Below are 15850 nucleotides of genomic sequence, written 5' to 3'. Positions count from 1 at the left end.
TCAGCCTATTCTTTCCCAGAGTCTTATTTACCTCACTACAGGATTTCTCTGTGTAGCCTTGAACTCACAGAGATCCTCCTGCCTCTGCCTTAAAAGTGCTGGGATCAAAGGTGTGCACCACCACTGCCTAGCCAAAGTTTCTTTTACATGAAATAGCTGCATAAATACTTTGGTAGAAATTCTTTTAAGTGTGTGTGTGTGTGTGTGTGTGTGTGTGTGTGTGTGTGTGTGTGTTTACCGACATGCCAAAGCATGTATATGGAGGTCAGAGGCTAACATGTGGGAGTTGGTTCTCATCTCCCACCAAGTGGACTGAACTCAAGATGAGCAGCATATGCCCTTACTCTCTGACTCATCTTTGCCAGCCATTTGGTAGAAATCCTCAAAAACCATTTCACAACAAGTTCCAGAAGTGACAGTAGCACGTATTAGAGGAATTAAACTTTCATTTGTAGATGAAAAAAAAAAGGCTCTCCACACAAAATTCAAAATTCTATAGTCTATTTTATCCTACAAAATCAGCTAAAATGACTCAATGGTAATGAATATTGACATTATCTGAGAGACAGTTTTATATAGGTATACAGTTCTTGGTAGGGATCTTCAAAGCATACAAACATCCTTTTGATTTATTCTGGAATCCTGATGGATTCCTTCAATTTCTGATTCTTTTTTCCCCTCCTGTCAATTCCTTCCCTTTATGTTACATAACTGGTAGCCTTTGTTCTAATTTTTACTGACAACTTGACACAATTTAAAAGAGGGAATTTACGACTCCCCCAATCAGCTTGGCCTATGGCCATATCTGTGAGGTATTGTCTTGGTTCATGATTCATGTGTGAGAACCCAGTCCACTGTGGATAGCACAATCCCTAGGCAGGTGAGCCAGGCTGTGTAAGAAAGCCAACTGAGAACGAGACAGGGAGAAGCCAGTAAGCAGCGTTCCTCCACACTCTCTGCTCCAGTTCCCAGGCTGGCTCTCCTCAGTGACTGATTGTGTCCTGGAAGTGTAAGCCACCCCTAAGACAACTCTGGTCATGGTGTTTATCACAGCAACAGAATGAAACTAGATTAGCCTCCATCACAAGTGTAATGTTCTGATCTTAAAACATTATCCAATGTTGACTTCAGCTCTTTACAAATATTTTTGTGATTTATTAACTCCACTTAAAATTTCAAGCCAAATAATAAAATATAATTCAGAAAACAAATCATGTAGAACAAAAAACAAATTATGAGTGGAGAGTCTTGTCTATGCTTTAAGGTGTGCAATATTTTAAAAGTTAACATTAACTTTTCATATTATGTTCTTCCTGTACACACAGCGTCATTTATTATGGGATATTTTTATCCTACTCTGACAGTTCCAAGACTGCCAATAAAGTTAAATTTTGAACCAGACGGTGGAGTCAACATTCAGCTGGCCAGAATTGACTATAGAGTTTTTGATGGACCCAGATTAGGATAGAGAAACATAGGAAGGAATAGAGAGGGGCTTAGAAATGTTGGCAGGCCTTTTTGATCTGGAAGTATGGAGAAGCAGGGTCAGCTCATCTCTCCTCCATCACTCTGACTCTATCAGAAACCATCCTGAATTAACCAAGGCCTGTAAAGTAGACTCTCATGGGGTTCAAGCCCTAAGAGGGAATTAGCCCAATTTTTATTACCAAATTGAGCCCACTGGCAGGACGTTGCCTACCATCTTTGATAATATGGTGTTACCTAGACGGTAGTGACTGAAGGGATTGACTATGTGACTTTGTCACCATCTTGACTGGTGGCATCATCAAGATGGTGGCAACCATACAGCTTAACAACATGGTGCCACCCATAAAACTTCCAGTGTCACTGAACCCTTGGGAGGTCACTGAAACCCTAGAACTCCCGGTACCATAGGCATTTGCTCAAGCATCCCAATTCTGTTCCAATATTCTCTTTGGTTTTCACCTTCTTGGATACCTAATGGGATTCTGAATATAAAAGACCAAGATAGACTCTAGATTCCCGTGATAAGGCCAATGCATTTCCAACTGAAGAGGTCATACCAGACTACTATGGTGCACTTCTTTGTATTTTTTATGTTATGTTGCATTACACTTTGGTTTGGGGATGGGGTTCGCAATTGGACTTTTCTTAATGATGTGCTTCCAACACTGACCAGAGGGAGCTTATACTTCTAGACAGTTAAAACTGGAAAGCTGTGTGAATTTGCAGTGGCTCAGGGCTGAGTCTTGAGGAAGCATGGATTCCTGTCAAGACTTAAATGATACATTTCCAGGGGCTGACAGGCTTCTGCCACTGGACAGCTGAGACAGCCAAGACAGAGTCAGCATATTTGGGCAAGAGACTGGAGATGAGATTTCTCTCAGGTCTTAATGCCTGCTCTTTCTACTGTCATCTCCAGGCCTATTTTTCTGCAGAGATAAATTATTTTCTTTACTCCAAACACCCACACTCCACTCACAGTGTTTATCTGCTAGCCCTGATCACCTCCATCCAGGATGCCTTTGTTTGTGTTTTCTCTTTCTGGCTGAGGTGACTCAGATGAGCTGAGATCTTTCTGAATTCTTTTAGATGTTTTTGTTTGTTTTGTTTTCTGTGTTGTCTATGCTGTGGTGAATACATACTGAGCACTTACCATGATTGTTTCCTATCTAGATTGAGAAAAGCAAGATAGTCTGACAGGTTATAGCTATAAATTTGAGGGAAAGGGTCAGAGGAAACTGTTTAAGGGAAATAGTGTAGGTTCAACCCACGAGGGGCTGAGGTGATTTCCTGACCTATATAATCACCAGAAGTTGGTTGACTTCCCTGATACATAAGGGCAAATATTTACCCCAGGGTTTCCTTTAGATGGTAGTTCTAAGGAAATGCATAAAGAATTCATAGGATATTAGAATAGATTCACCCAAGGTTTGTGCTGGCATTCTGCTAAAGACACCAGAGGTATCATGGATAGAAGGTTATTTTAATCCACTTAACACAAAGTAGAGTCACTTGGGAAGGGGGACCTCAATAGAAGAATTACTTCCATTGTATTAGGCTGTGGACACATCTGTGGAGCATTTTCTTGATTAATGATTGATGTGGGTGGGCCCAGTCCACTGTGGGCATTGTTACCCACCCTAGGGCAGGTGGTCCTGAGTTGTATAATAAAGCAGATTGGGCAAGCCATGGAAAGCAGGCTAGTAAGCAGCCTTCCTCCATGGTCTCTGTTTCATGTCTTGCCTCCTGCCTTGAGTTCTTACCTTAGCTTCCCTTGAGCATGTACTGTAACCTATAAACCAAATAAATCCTTTCTTCAAGTTGATTTTAGTCATGGTGTTTATCACAACAACAGAGACAAAACTAAAAATAGAAATCGGTACCAGGAGTGGGGAGTTGCTTTGAATTAAGAATCATAGTTTCTAATCACCTGATGGATGAGATAGCCCAGACCCAAAAAGACAAATATTTCAGATTTTCTCTTATATGTGGACATTGGTTTTTAAACTGTAGATACGTGTGTGTGTGTGTGTGTGTGTTAATCCAAATAACCACAGAGATGAGGTAGCTAGTAAGAGACCAAGTGAGAACAGGGTGTTTTCCAAGGAAGAGGGGATGGAGTATTGTGTAGAAGAGGATGACTGAATGGGGAAGGGGATGGGAGAACAGGAGGGAGTATGAATATAGACTTGCTAACACTTAAGGCCTTTTGAGGAGTTAAACCTGCTACTGTAGAAGTGTCCTAACATGCGTATGTGTGGAAAGAATTTAAATGGAGCTGCCGTATAGTGGGAGAAACAATGCCCCAACTAGACATTTTATGCCACAAAATAAAACCCAGTGTCAGGAATAGGCTACATATTGTTGAGTCATGGCCAAAAGGGTCCCATTGACCACCAGAAACATTGCAGGCCATGGCTGAACCTGATGGTAAGGACATATTGCTAAAGACACAGCTTACTTATGTCATTGAACAGACAGAGCAAGCCGGTGCTTAGCTGGAAGCTTTCCATGTACTGACTGGCTTTCATGGTACTGGAAGGTACTTTGTATGCTGTGAGAAGAGAAAAGTAATTGTCAATTTCACCCGGCTACAAAACCTTCTACCTACAACAGAGACCTGTTTACAATATGTACTTGTGCAATAATGGGACAGATGTTGGATTTGAGGCCTGTTCCATGAAATGGAACCTATGCCTGTCGTTGATAGGGTATCCATGAACTGGATACTATATGGATTACAAGCCAAGGGAAAAGCCTACTATTACTGACTACTATGCAGCATAAAAAGTACCTCCCAACACCGTGAAGGTCAGTTAGTAGTGGTGAAGCTCCCAGTTAGGCACCAGCTTGATGTCTGTGTTCAATAACAAGTATATTTTGCCTTCAGCAATAGGTCCTTTCCTTAAGGTCATAGAGAGCAATAAATAACCTTTGGGAATGCTGTACCCATAGAGCAACTCTCAGCCATCATCAGAGTAGCTTCTTCTTGTAGAAGATGGGTGTGTGTGGTGGTTTGAAAGAAAATGCCCCCCAAAGAGGTGTGGTGTTGTTGGGGTGGGTGTGGTTGTTGGAGGAAGTGTGTGTCACTGTGGGGACTGGCTTTGAGGTCTCTTTCTCAAGCTTCACTCAATGTGACTTCCTGTTGCTGCAAGATGCAGCCCTCTCAGCTCCAGCACCACATCTTTCTGCACGCTGCCATGCTCCCCTTTATGATGATAATGGAGTGAACCTCTGAAACTATAAGGGAGCCACTCTCAATTAAATGTTTTCTTTATAAGAGTTGCCATGATCAAGCCAGGCAGTGGGTGGTAGTGCACGCCTTTAATCCTGGCATTCAGGAGGCAGAGGTAGGTGGATCTCTGGTCTACAAGAGCTAGTTCCAAGACAGGCTCCAAAGCTACAGAGAAACCCTCTCTCAAAAAACAAAATAAAAAAACAAACAAAAAAAAAAAAAAAAACAGGAAAGAAAGAAAGGAGGGAAGGAAGGAAGGAAGGAAGGAACGAAGGAAGGAACGAAGGAAGGAACGAAGGAAGTAAGGAACGAAGACAATTCCAGGCACTCAGCCCTAAATGGGATGTCTTTATCAAACCCTTCCCCTCAAGGCTCAGGGAGCTATGCAGAAGAGGGAGTGAAAAGAATTGATAAGCCATAGGTGGTAGACGATTTCAACAGTTTCTTCCAGACACAACAGGATCAAGGCACAGATGAACTCACAGAGACTATGGCAGCATACACAAGAGCTGTGTTGGTTTGGGCCAGTCAAAATCCCAGCACTGAGACAGGGAAGAGACAGGGATGCCAACTGCCATCCCTAACCAACAAGCTGTTTGCAATTCATACCTGCTGGGTCCAGAAGAGTGACTCAGGGTGTATCAACGCCCCGAGGGCAGGTTCCACGCCCAGGAGTAGTGGCCAGCACAGAGCATATGCCATGGTTTTTGTGTGCTTTTTCTTTTGTTTTGATATTTTTTGTCTTTTTCATTTTACTTTTTCTTTTGAGTGTGCTTGATTTGCTTTTTGAGAGGTTTATATTTGTTTTGTTTTTGTTGGTTTTCCTCTTTTTTTTTTTTAAGAGTGTATGTGTAAATGCACAAAGTTGGTGGGGTGGGGACAGATTTCTGGGAAGAGCTGAGGGAGGGGAAAGAATATGATCAAAATATGCTGTATGAAAAACGTTTTAAAAATTGGAGAGATTTGAAACATGTTCTCTCTATTATGTAGCCCTTGCTGTTCTGTACCTTGCTGTATAGACAAGGATGGCCTTGATAAATAAAATTTTTAAAAAAATTGTCTGTGGTTTCTAGTCAGTTGGGGGCTGAAGAATAAACTCTGATTAACAAGAGACCAGCACCATTGAGGTAATATATTCTGGGAAGTGTGTCCTAAGGATCAGCACAGAGAATTTCTTGTCCAGGGACCCAAGGTTACATCTCAAGTGAGTAGATGAACTTAATATTGTATAAGTCTTCTACTTATTACTGTTTTTGAAGCAGTCATGGAGAGCAGCTGAGGTTTGTCATCATATGTCAGGGTTGGAGTCCCTGCACAGAGGCCAGGCAGCTGTCCCAACTAGTTTTAATGTCAACTTGACACAAGCTAGAGTCATCTGAAAAGGGGGAACTCGATTGAGAAAATGCCTCCATAAGATAAGGCTACAGGCAAACCCATAGGGCATTTTCTTAATTAATGATTGATGTGGGAGGGCCCAGCCCATTGTGGATGGGACTCCCCTGGGTTGGTGGTCCTGGGTTCTACAGGAAAGGAGAATAAGCCATGAGGAGCAAGCCAGAAAGCAGCATTCTTCCATGGCCTCTGAATCAGCTCCTGCCTCCAGGTTCCTGCCCTGTTCCATCCAGTTCCTGTCCAGATGGCCTTCAATGATGACTGTAATGTGGAAGAGTGAGTGTAATAAATTCTTTACTCCCCAACTTGTTTTTGCTCATGGCTTCATCACAACAGCAACATCCCTGACTAAGACAGAAGCCCTTGGTGAAAGTGCAGCCTCCGTGGCAGTGGAGACCCCAGGGTCACAGGAGTCATAAGATCAATTGAAGTTTGTAATCATGTAGCAAGATCAGAGTCCCTGAAGGGGCTTTTGGCAAAACCTCCGCATATTGGAGGGGACAGGACCATGAATTTACCACCAAGGACAGTGGCAGGTGTGCAGACTATCTGGCCAGAGCTTACCAGACAAGCTGTCTGTGTTATGGATGGCAGAGCTGAAAAGATGCAACTGCCCAAGCCTTTGGAGCCCAGAAGGCTGAGCGAGTCCAAACTGGTGGACACTGAGCTATTTACACTGTTGGATTTCGTTTCTCTTTGATCTGGTTGTGCGCTGGTTCATCGTTGAAATAAGAAAGTATATAACTTACTTCGTATTTTACAGGAATCCACAGTTAACACACTTTGGATTGTTTACTTTGTTTTTGTGTAGCCCTGGCTGTCCTGGAACTTACTACACAGACCAGGCTGGCCTTGAACTCAGAGATCTTCCTGCCATGTATGCCACCACACCCACCCAGTAATGGGGGGTGTCCTTTTGTATATATGTTTCTCTTATTGGTTGATGAATAAAACCCTGATTGGCCAGTAGCCAGGCAGGAAGTATAGAGGGTGCTTCCAGCCAGAAGAGGAGAACTCTGGGGGAGAGGAGGCAGGGAGCAGGTGCCAGGGAGACGCCGTATAGCTACCGTGAAGATAGGACGCTGGGCGTAGCTACCGTGAAGATAGGACGCTGGGCGTTCTCTGGTAAGATAAGGCCATGTAAAAATATATAAATTAATAGGTATGGGTTAATAATTAAGAGAGAAATAGCCAGTAAGAGTCCTAAGCCGTCAGCCAAAGAGTTTATAATTAATGGAAGACTCTATGTGTTTATTTGAGAATACACGGCCATGGGACCAGGCAGGATAGAACCTCTGTCTACAACCCAGCTTGAGGCTTTGGATTTTTAAAGAGACCTTGAACTTTAAAAGTGTTGAAAAGTTCAAAGACTAGGAATTTTAAAATTGGATTATATTTTATGTTGTAATATTAACTTGAGACCTTGGGGGTAAGCAATAAAGGAAAGATTATTGTTTAATCGTGATGTTTTCCTGTGTAAAATTGACAATGGGTTAACTGTGCTGGTTAATTTTTGTCAACTTGACATAAACGAGAGTGACTTGGTAAGAAGGAGAATAAATTAAAGAATTGCCTCCATCATATCGTATTATGGACAAGTCTGTGGGGACTTTTTTTTTTTTTTTTTGATTAATGACTAATGTGGGAAGGTCCATCCACTGTGAGTAGTGCTACCACTAGGCAGGTGATGCTGGGTTTTACAAGAAAGCAAGTTGGACAAACCGACCATAGGTAACAAGGAACTGATCAATGTTCCCCCATGGTCTCTGCTTCAATCCCTGACTCCAGATTTCTAGCTTGTGTTCTGCCTTGGCTTCTGTCAATAATGAATTGTAACCTGTAAGCCAAAATAAAACCTTTCTTTCCCAAGTTGCATTCAGTTTGTCACAACTAGAATATAAAGGAAAGTATTAGGGTCTGGAAACACAAACCATGTGTGTACACAGGACAACCCCTCTACCTGAGAACTGGTCCTTGGAGAGAAATACCAATGCTGGCTCTCCTTCTAGGCCAGAGATGTGTCTCCAGGCATAGGTCTTAGAGTGAAGGAGAGGATTAGGTGAACCTTCTGCTGTGGAATATTAGTTTAGGATGTGTCACATTCATTTATGCTTTAGAATATTTGTTTAAATGATACAAAGGTGTGTTGCATACTTTTATGTTACATTTGCTTAACTCTGTAAAGCTGTGTTACCTTGCCTGCCTAAAACACCTGATTGGTCTAGTAAAGAGCTGAATGTCCAATAGCTAGGCAGGAGAGAGAAATAGGCAGGGCTGGCAGGCAAGAGAATAAATAGGAAGATAAATCTAGAGAAGAGACCTAGGAGTAAGAAAAGGTGAAGGAGAGGACACCAGGGGCTGGCCAGCCAGCCACCCCCCACACAGTCAGCCACAGAGTAAGAAGGAAAGAAAGATAGAATAAAGAAAGCTAAAAATGTCTTCTAAGAAACAAGCCTATTGGCATGCCTTTGAAGGATTATCTTGATTAGGTTAATGGAAATACTAACCCACCACAATAGTGAATGCCATTATACCCTAGGCTTGGGCCCTAGGGCTAAAAAGAATAAAGTTACCTGAGCATGACCATCCATTGTTCCTGCTTCCTGACCAGCTGCCTCAGGTTGCTGCTACCAGGACTTCTAAACCATGATGGATTATATCCGTGAGCTATTAGCCAAAACAAAGTCTTTCTCTCCTAAGTAAGAGAGGTGGGGCTGGAAAGGGATTACTCAGCGGTTAAGAGCACTGGCTGCTCTTCCAGAGGTACTGAGTTCAATTCCCGGCAACCACGTGGTGGCTCACAACCATCAATCATGAAATCTGGTGCCCTCTTCTGACATGTAAGCATGCATGCTGGAAGAATATTGTATGCATAATAAACAAGGCTTTTTTAAAAGTGTTTTATCATAACAGGACAAGCAGCTAAGACAAGGGCCATTACTTATTAATCAAAGGAACTACATTTAGATGACGAAACTATTGTAAATATCTACGCACTAAATCTTGGGGGCTTTGATTTTATTTAAAAAAATACTAAAAGATACAAAAAAAATTTAAAATGTCCTGACACAATAATAGAGGAAAACTCCAGTACTCCCTTCTCATATCTAGATAGGTCTTCTAAATTAAAAAATCAATGGCAGGGCTGGAGAGATGGCTCAGCAGTTAAGAGCACTGATTACTCTTCCAGATGACCTGGGTTCAATTCCCAGGATCCACATGACAATTCACAATCATCTGTAGCACCAGTTCCAGGGGATCCAATGCCTTTTTCTGGTCTCAGCAGGTACCAGGTACACCATAACATACAGACATACATGCAAACACCAAAAGTAAATTATACCATAGATCATCTGATTCAGCAGATACATATAGACCATTACACCCAATAGACAGGGAATATACATTCTTTTCAGTGGCACATGGAACCATATTTAAAATTGTCTACATTATAGGGCAAAAAAGCAAGTCCTAATAAATACCAAAAGAAAGGAAGAATTCCTGTAACCATATCATAATACAGTGAAATGAAATTGGAAACCAATGGCAAGACTGACCTCAGGAAATACACAAATAAGGAGGTTGAACAACTCACATGTTTTTAATTTGGTGCTGGGAATTTAATGTAGGACTTGGCATACATACCCTGGGTGAGTGCTCTACCACCAAGATATACACCCAACCAACAGTGGGGGTATTGAAAAAATCAGAAAAGAAAATTTTTAGAAAGTTAACCAATGAAATGAGAGCATAACCTTCCAGAACCTCTGTGACACAACCAAAGTAGTCCTGAGGAAAGTTTTTAAATGCTCACACACACACACACACACACACACACACACACACACACACACACAAAGACATTGCAAACAAATGTCTAATGAAGCACCTGAAGACTCTAGAAAAACAAGAAGCCAAACAAAGCAGAGACTAAAAGAACAAAATATGGATGTAAGAGAAGAATAGATTCTTTAAAAACATTAACATGATTGACAAATCCTTAGCCAAATTAACAAAATCACAAGGAAAACCAACTTAATAGAGATGAAATAAATTTGTTGCAACAGAGACCATTAAAATCCAAAAGATATCAGAGAATGCCCTGGAAATTTGCATTCCAAAAGTTGGAAAATCTAGAGGGATATGGATAAATTCCTAAATGCATTCAAAGCAAAAAAAGATTTCAAGAGTTTAAAGAGATCTGTGATAAGGGATGTGACAAAGGCAGCAATCAAGTCTTTCCATTAAAAAAAGCTGAGCAGTAACATTGCTGGGTTCTACCAAGACTTTAAAGAAGATCCAATACTAACACTTCCCTAAAGATCCCAGAAATAGGAAGGCAATCAAACGCATTCTGTGAAAGCAGTCTGACCCTGAAACCAAAACTAGAAAAGCAGATGATAAGGGAAAAACTACAGACCAATACCCTTAATAAAACATAAACCCAGAAATTATCAACAAAATATTCACAAACTAAATTCAAGATCACATTAAAAAAACAAACAAACAAAAAAAAAACTATACATCATCTCCAAACTGGTCTCATTCCGAGCATGCAAAGTTTGTTCAACATTCGCCAATCAATATATTTAATATACCATGATGACAAGACCTAAACACAGCATTAATATAATATTGATAGACATAGGAAAGACATTTGACAAATCCAACATGTCTTTGTAAAGTAGAATAGAGCATACATCAACATAATGAGGGCTGTATACCACAAGCCTATAGTCAATGTTACAGCAAGTGGGGGCATTTTGAAAGCATTTTCTCCAAAGTCTAGAATGAGACAAGGATGTTCACTCCTTTCACTTTTATTCAGTGTACTGCTTAAAGTCTTGGCTATTGCAATAAGATAAGAAAAAATATCAAAGGGATACAAATTGAAATGGAAGAATGTAAACTATTTCTACTTGCAGATGACATACTTCTGATAAACACCTTCAGTAAACCTGCAGGACACAAAACCAGCAGCTACAAAATTAGTAGCTTTATATACACTGATAACAAAGTGTCAAGAAAAGAAAATTAAGAAAAAATACTCCATTTGCAACAGTTCAAAACTTCAGGACACCAATAAAAAGAAACCACAGACGACACTATATGATGGAAAGAACTCCAGGATGGACAGAACAATATTAAGATAGCTATCCTACCAAAAGCAGTATACACGTTGAATGTAGCTCTCATCAAAACTCTAATAGCATTCTTCACAGAACTGCTTTTAAAATGCCTAAAAAGTTGTCTGGAATCATAAAAGGCTACAGAAAGCCAAGGTGAACCTAAGCAAAAAGAACATAGCTGAACATATTGTGTTGTCTGGCCTTAAATTGTACTGCAGAGCAAAGACAAAGACAGCATACTACTGGTACAGGAGCAGAAAATGAACCAACGGAACCTAACAGGCAACCCAGAAATAAACCCACACAGCTATGGATGCCAAAAATCACACTAGAATAAAACAGTCTCTTCAAACAAATGGTGCTAATGAAACCAGATATTCACCTGCAGAAGGATGAAATTAGATCCATATCTCTCCCCTTGCATAATGATTAATTCAAACTGAATTTTTTTTTTTAAAAAAAAAATCAATGATCTTAATTTGAAGCCTAAAATGTTGACACTGCAAAAGGTAACATGTCAGGATTTAGTATAGCAAGGATTTTCTGAGTAGAATCCCAATAACACAAGAAAGAGTACCAACAATTAACAAATGGGAACTTTTTTGAAATTAAATTAAAATGAAATTTAAGAAGTTATGCATTGCAAAATAAACTATCAACAAAGTGAATAGGCAGCTACAGAATGGAGAAAATCCTGGCCAGTTGTGGCTCAGACAAGTAGTTCATATATAATATGACAGAGTTTCTCTGTAGTTTAAGACTAGACTAGAAAATCAAACACACACATACACGCACCCTAAACTACAACCTGTCAATCAATAAACAAACTTGCCAAAGTACTGAACAAACAGTTCTCAAAAGAAGGAACACAAATGGATAATAAACATTTATTTTAAAGTGTTGATCATCTTTTTAGCATCAGGGCTACGTAAATTAAAGCCATTTTTCAGGAGCTGGAGAGATGGCTCAGCATTTAAGAGCACAAACTAGGCTTGCAGTGGACCAAGGTTTGGTTCCCAGCATCCTACCTGACAGCTCACAACCTTTTCTAACTCCGTTTCCAGGAGTTCTAATGCCCTCCTGGGGCCTTTGTGTGCACTTGGTGCATAGGCATACACATAGGCAAGCACTCATACACATAAATGAAAATAATTATTTTTGTAACTATTTGAGAATCCAGCGCTCTCCAGTGGGAATGGCTATCATCCAGATATCAAATCAGGACAACTTTCACCCAATGCTAGTGGAAGCGTAAACTGGTACATACAGTGTGGAAGTCAGTGTGCAGCATCTCAAGAAACTGAAAGCAGAGTCACAAGTGCTAAGGATGCAAAGGACCACTCTTCTCAGTGGGAATGCAATCAGCCAAGCTGCCTATCAGCTGATGAGTGGGTAATAAAAATGGGTATACATACACTTTGAAACTTTATCTTATTTATTTCTATTTTCATAAAAAAGAAAATTACAATCTAGGTGTGGTGGTGCATAGCTTTCATCCAGAGCGCTGGGATTAAAGTGGATCTCTATGAGTTCAAGGCCAGCCTGGTCTACAGAGTGAGTTCCACAGAGAAACCATGTCTCAGAAAAAATAAAGAAAGAAAGGAAAGAAGAAAGGAAGGGAGGGAGGGAGAGAGAGGGAGAGAGAGAGAGAAGGAAAGAGGGAGGAAGGAAGGGATGAAGGAAGGAAGGGAGGGAAGGAAGGAAGGAAGAAAAGAAAGCAAGAATGAAGGAAGGAAGGGGAAATTACAAAATTTGCAGGCAAATGGATGGAACTGGGAAATATATTAAGTGCAATAGCTTGGCTCAGGGAGACAGATATGGGTTCTCTCTCGTGCAAATCCCAGCTTCTAACTATTAGTATATTTGTCTTTAAGTGGAAGTTAGATGGGTAGAGACCAAGAAACTAGAAAAGGCTAATGAGGTGGGGAAAGAGGCTTTAAAGGAAGGGTGGGGAACAGAACACATTTGCTATGAAGACAAAAGGGGAGACACTGGGGGTGGGGTAGGAGGTCAGATGTGGCAGGCAGGGAGATTCAGGGAGCAGATAGGAGGGTTTCCTGGTGTGTTTTCAAATTTCAGAAACTTCTCATGAAAATTTCAAGTATATGAGTGATGGGGATGTCCTTCTGCATGCTGTGAATGTATGTTGCTCTCATTGGCTGATGAATAAATGCTGATTGGCCAGTAGCCAGGCGGAAGTACAGGTGGGGCTACCAGACTAGGAGGATTCAGAGAGGAGGAACAGAGTGGAGGCATCAGAGAGACACCATGTAGCTACTGGGAAAGTAAGATAGCTGGGCATTCTCTGGTAAGAAAAGGCCATGTAGAAATGCATGGATTAATAGGTATGAGTTAATAACTAAGAGAGAGCTAGCCAGTAAGAGGCCTGAGCCATCAAACAGTTTATAATTAATATAAGCCTCTGTGTGTTTATTTGGGACTAAAGGGCTGAAGGACCAGGCAGGACAGAAATTTCCATCCACATATAAGAAAAGAGAAAAAAAAAAAAAAAAGAATACGATAAATTCTATCACAGAACTTTATTAATATTTACCATATATGTTTCATCTAATTTTGAGATATATAAAAACAAATTACAGGCCAGGCATGGCTGTGAACACATGTCATCAGAAAAGCCCAGACATTTCGAGGTTCTTAGGCAAAAGCCAGTGAATTCTCACTCAATATGGTCTCATAGCTCACCGAGAGGAGGATGTTAAGTCAGTGACAACTTGTCCCTCAGTAGAGAGAGAACAGAAAGGCAAGTGACACCTTTATAAAACTTTCATTGGGGCAGTGCTGGTGTATACATTGAATCCCAGTACTCAGGAGGCAGAGGCAGGCAGACCTTTGTGAGTTCGAGGCCAGCCTGGTCTACAGGGTAAGTTTCAGGCCAGATAGGGATACACAGAGAACCCCATCTCAAAACAAACAAACAAAAGCAACAAACAAAAACTCTTCACCCTTTCACAAGGATCACATACCAGATATTCTGCATATCAGACATTTACATTACTATTCATAACAGCAGCAAAATTACAGTTATGAAGTAGCAACGAAATGATTTATGGTTGGGGGTTACCACAACATGAGAAAATGTATTTAAGGGTTGCAGCGTTAGGAATGTTAACACTCCTAAACCAGGGACTATTTAGTACTGAAATGAGCAGATATTCAGCTGTCTTGAAGGTTCGTGTTTCCAGCAGAAGCCTGGGTACCTGAGCTCTGGCAGCACTGGCCAGTGCAATATCTATCACCTCACCTGTTCCTACAAAGGCAGTCAGTTTTCTTCCGAAGAACCATTCATCCTATTTATTGGCTTCTGTGGTTTGGTTAGGGCAAATTAGCATCTTGTCGCTCTGCAGAGGTGAGACCATGGATTAGCCCCTAACTTGCAGTCATGAGACTGGTCCTGGAGAAGACAGAGGACAAAGTATTTCCAATGAGTCAGCTCCAAGATGGTTTATTCAAATATGTGAGAGGGAAATTGAACATAAGCCTGAAGCCACTGGCAGCCATGACAAGCCTTTCTCTCTTCATTTGGAGAAAGGCTGCCTGATACCCTGGAGTATAGCTGATCTGAGATGTGCAGAGAACTAACTGCTCAACTGACAGCATGTGAGCAGCTGGCTCTGTTCCCAAAATGCACTTGGGACATTTAGTTTTACAACTTCACAAAAAGGAAGAGGAGGAGAAGGAAAAGAAAGACTAAATCATTTCAACAAGTCACTCGCAGATAACAATCTTGTCATATTTTCTGACCTGTAAATGTTAGGGCATGAAAGGCCACACCACCTTTCCTTTGCTTGCTGGAGCACCTGCCTCAGAGCCGGAAGTCAGCGTGTGAAAGGTCTGACACCTGGAGGCCACCACGAACAAAGGACTATGCACTGGTGCCCAGTCACAAGCCTTGCAGTCATCCTTACCAAGGCATCAAATGTGACTGTCACTGTCTCAGAGCCTCCAGGGTGACACTGTACCAGCCTAATGCCACCAGGTTATAGCAATCTACAATATATGGAGGAAAAAAAAAACCAAAAAACAAAACAAACAAAAAACCCTATCCATGATTGGATCAAATTCCATACCCATAAAATTGTAAGACAATACGATGTTTCTTGCTTTACGTTATTAAATTTGGGGACGTTTATTATGCAACAAAGGAAAAGACAGGAACAGATCTTCCCAGCTGCACTAAATTGGGCAGTGACTGATATAATTTTAGTGGGACTTGAAGCTTAAAGAAAAATAAGTCATTTGGCACATGCACAGCTAAGACTTTGAGAGGGGCCTACGCAGGTGAAAAGCCAGAAACTTAAGCATCACTAGTGTTGTAATAAACCCACCCGAAAAACAGGCTTGGAGGGGTTGAGAAAAGCCCTCAGAATACGGGGGAACTGGAAGGACTTGTGGGGTGGGCCATGTGTTGGGTCAGTCTGAGGATCTTGGTGTGACTGGGGTATGGAAGCCCATCGACAAAGAGAGTGGTGAAGAGCAGCTGGCTTGGGAGGGTCAGAGGGTATGTACAGAACAGAGGGTTGAAAGGGAGTTGCTGTACAATTGAGGAGCTCTGACATTTGAGTCCAAGGAGGGCAGGCCAGGGTCCTCC

Source organism: Phodopus roborovskii, unplaced genomic scaffold (genome assembly GCF_943737965.1).
Source record: "Phodopus roborovskii unplaced genomic scaffold, PHOROB, whole genome shotgun sequence".
In the NCBI taxonomy this organism is placed as follows: domain Eukaryota; kingdom Metazoa; phylum Chordata; class Mammalia; order Rodentia; family Cricetidae; genus Phodopus; species Phodopus roborovskii.
Note: the sequence above shows the minus strand (reverse complement) of the source record.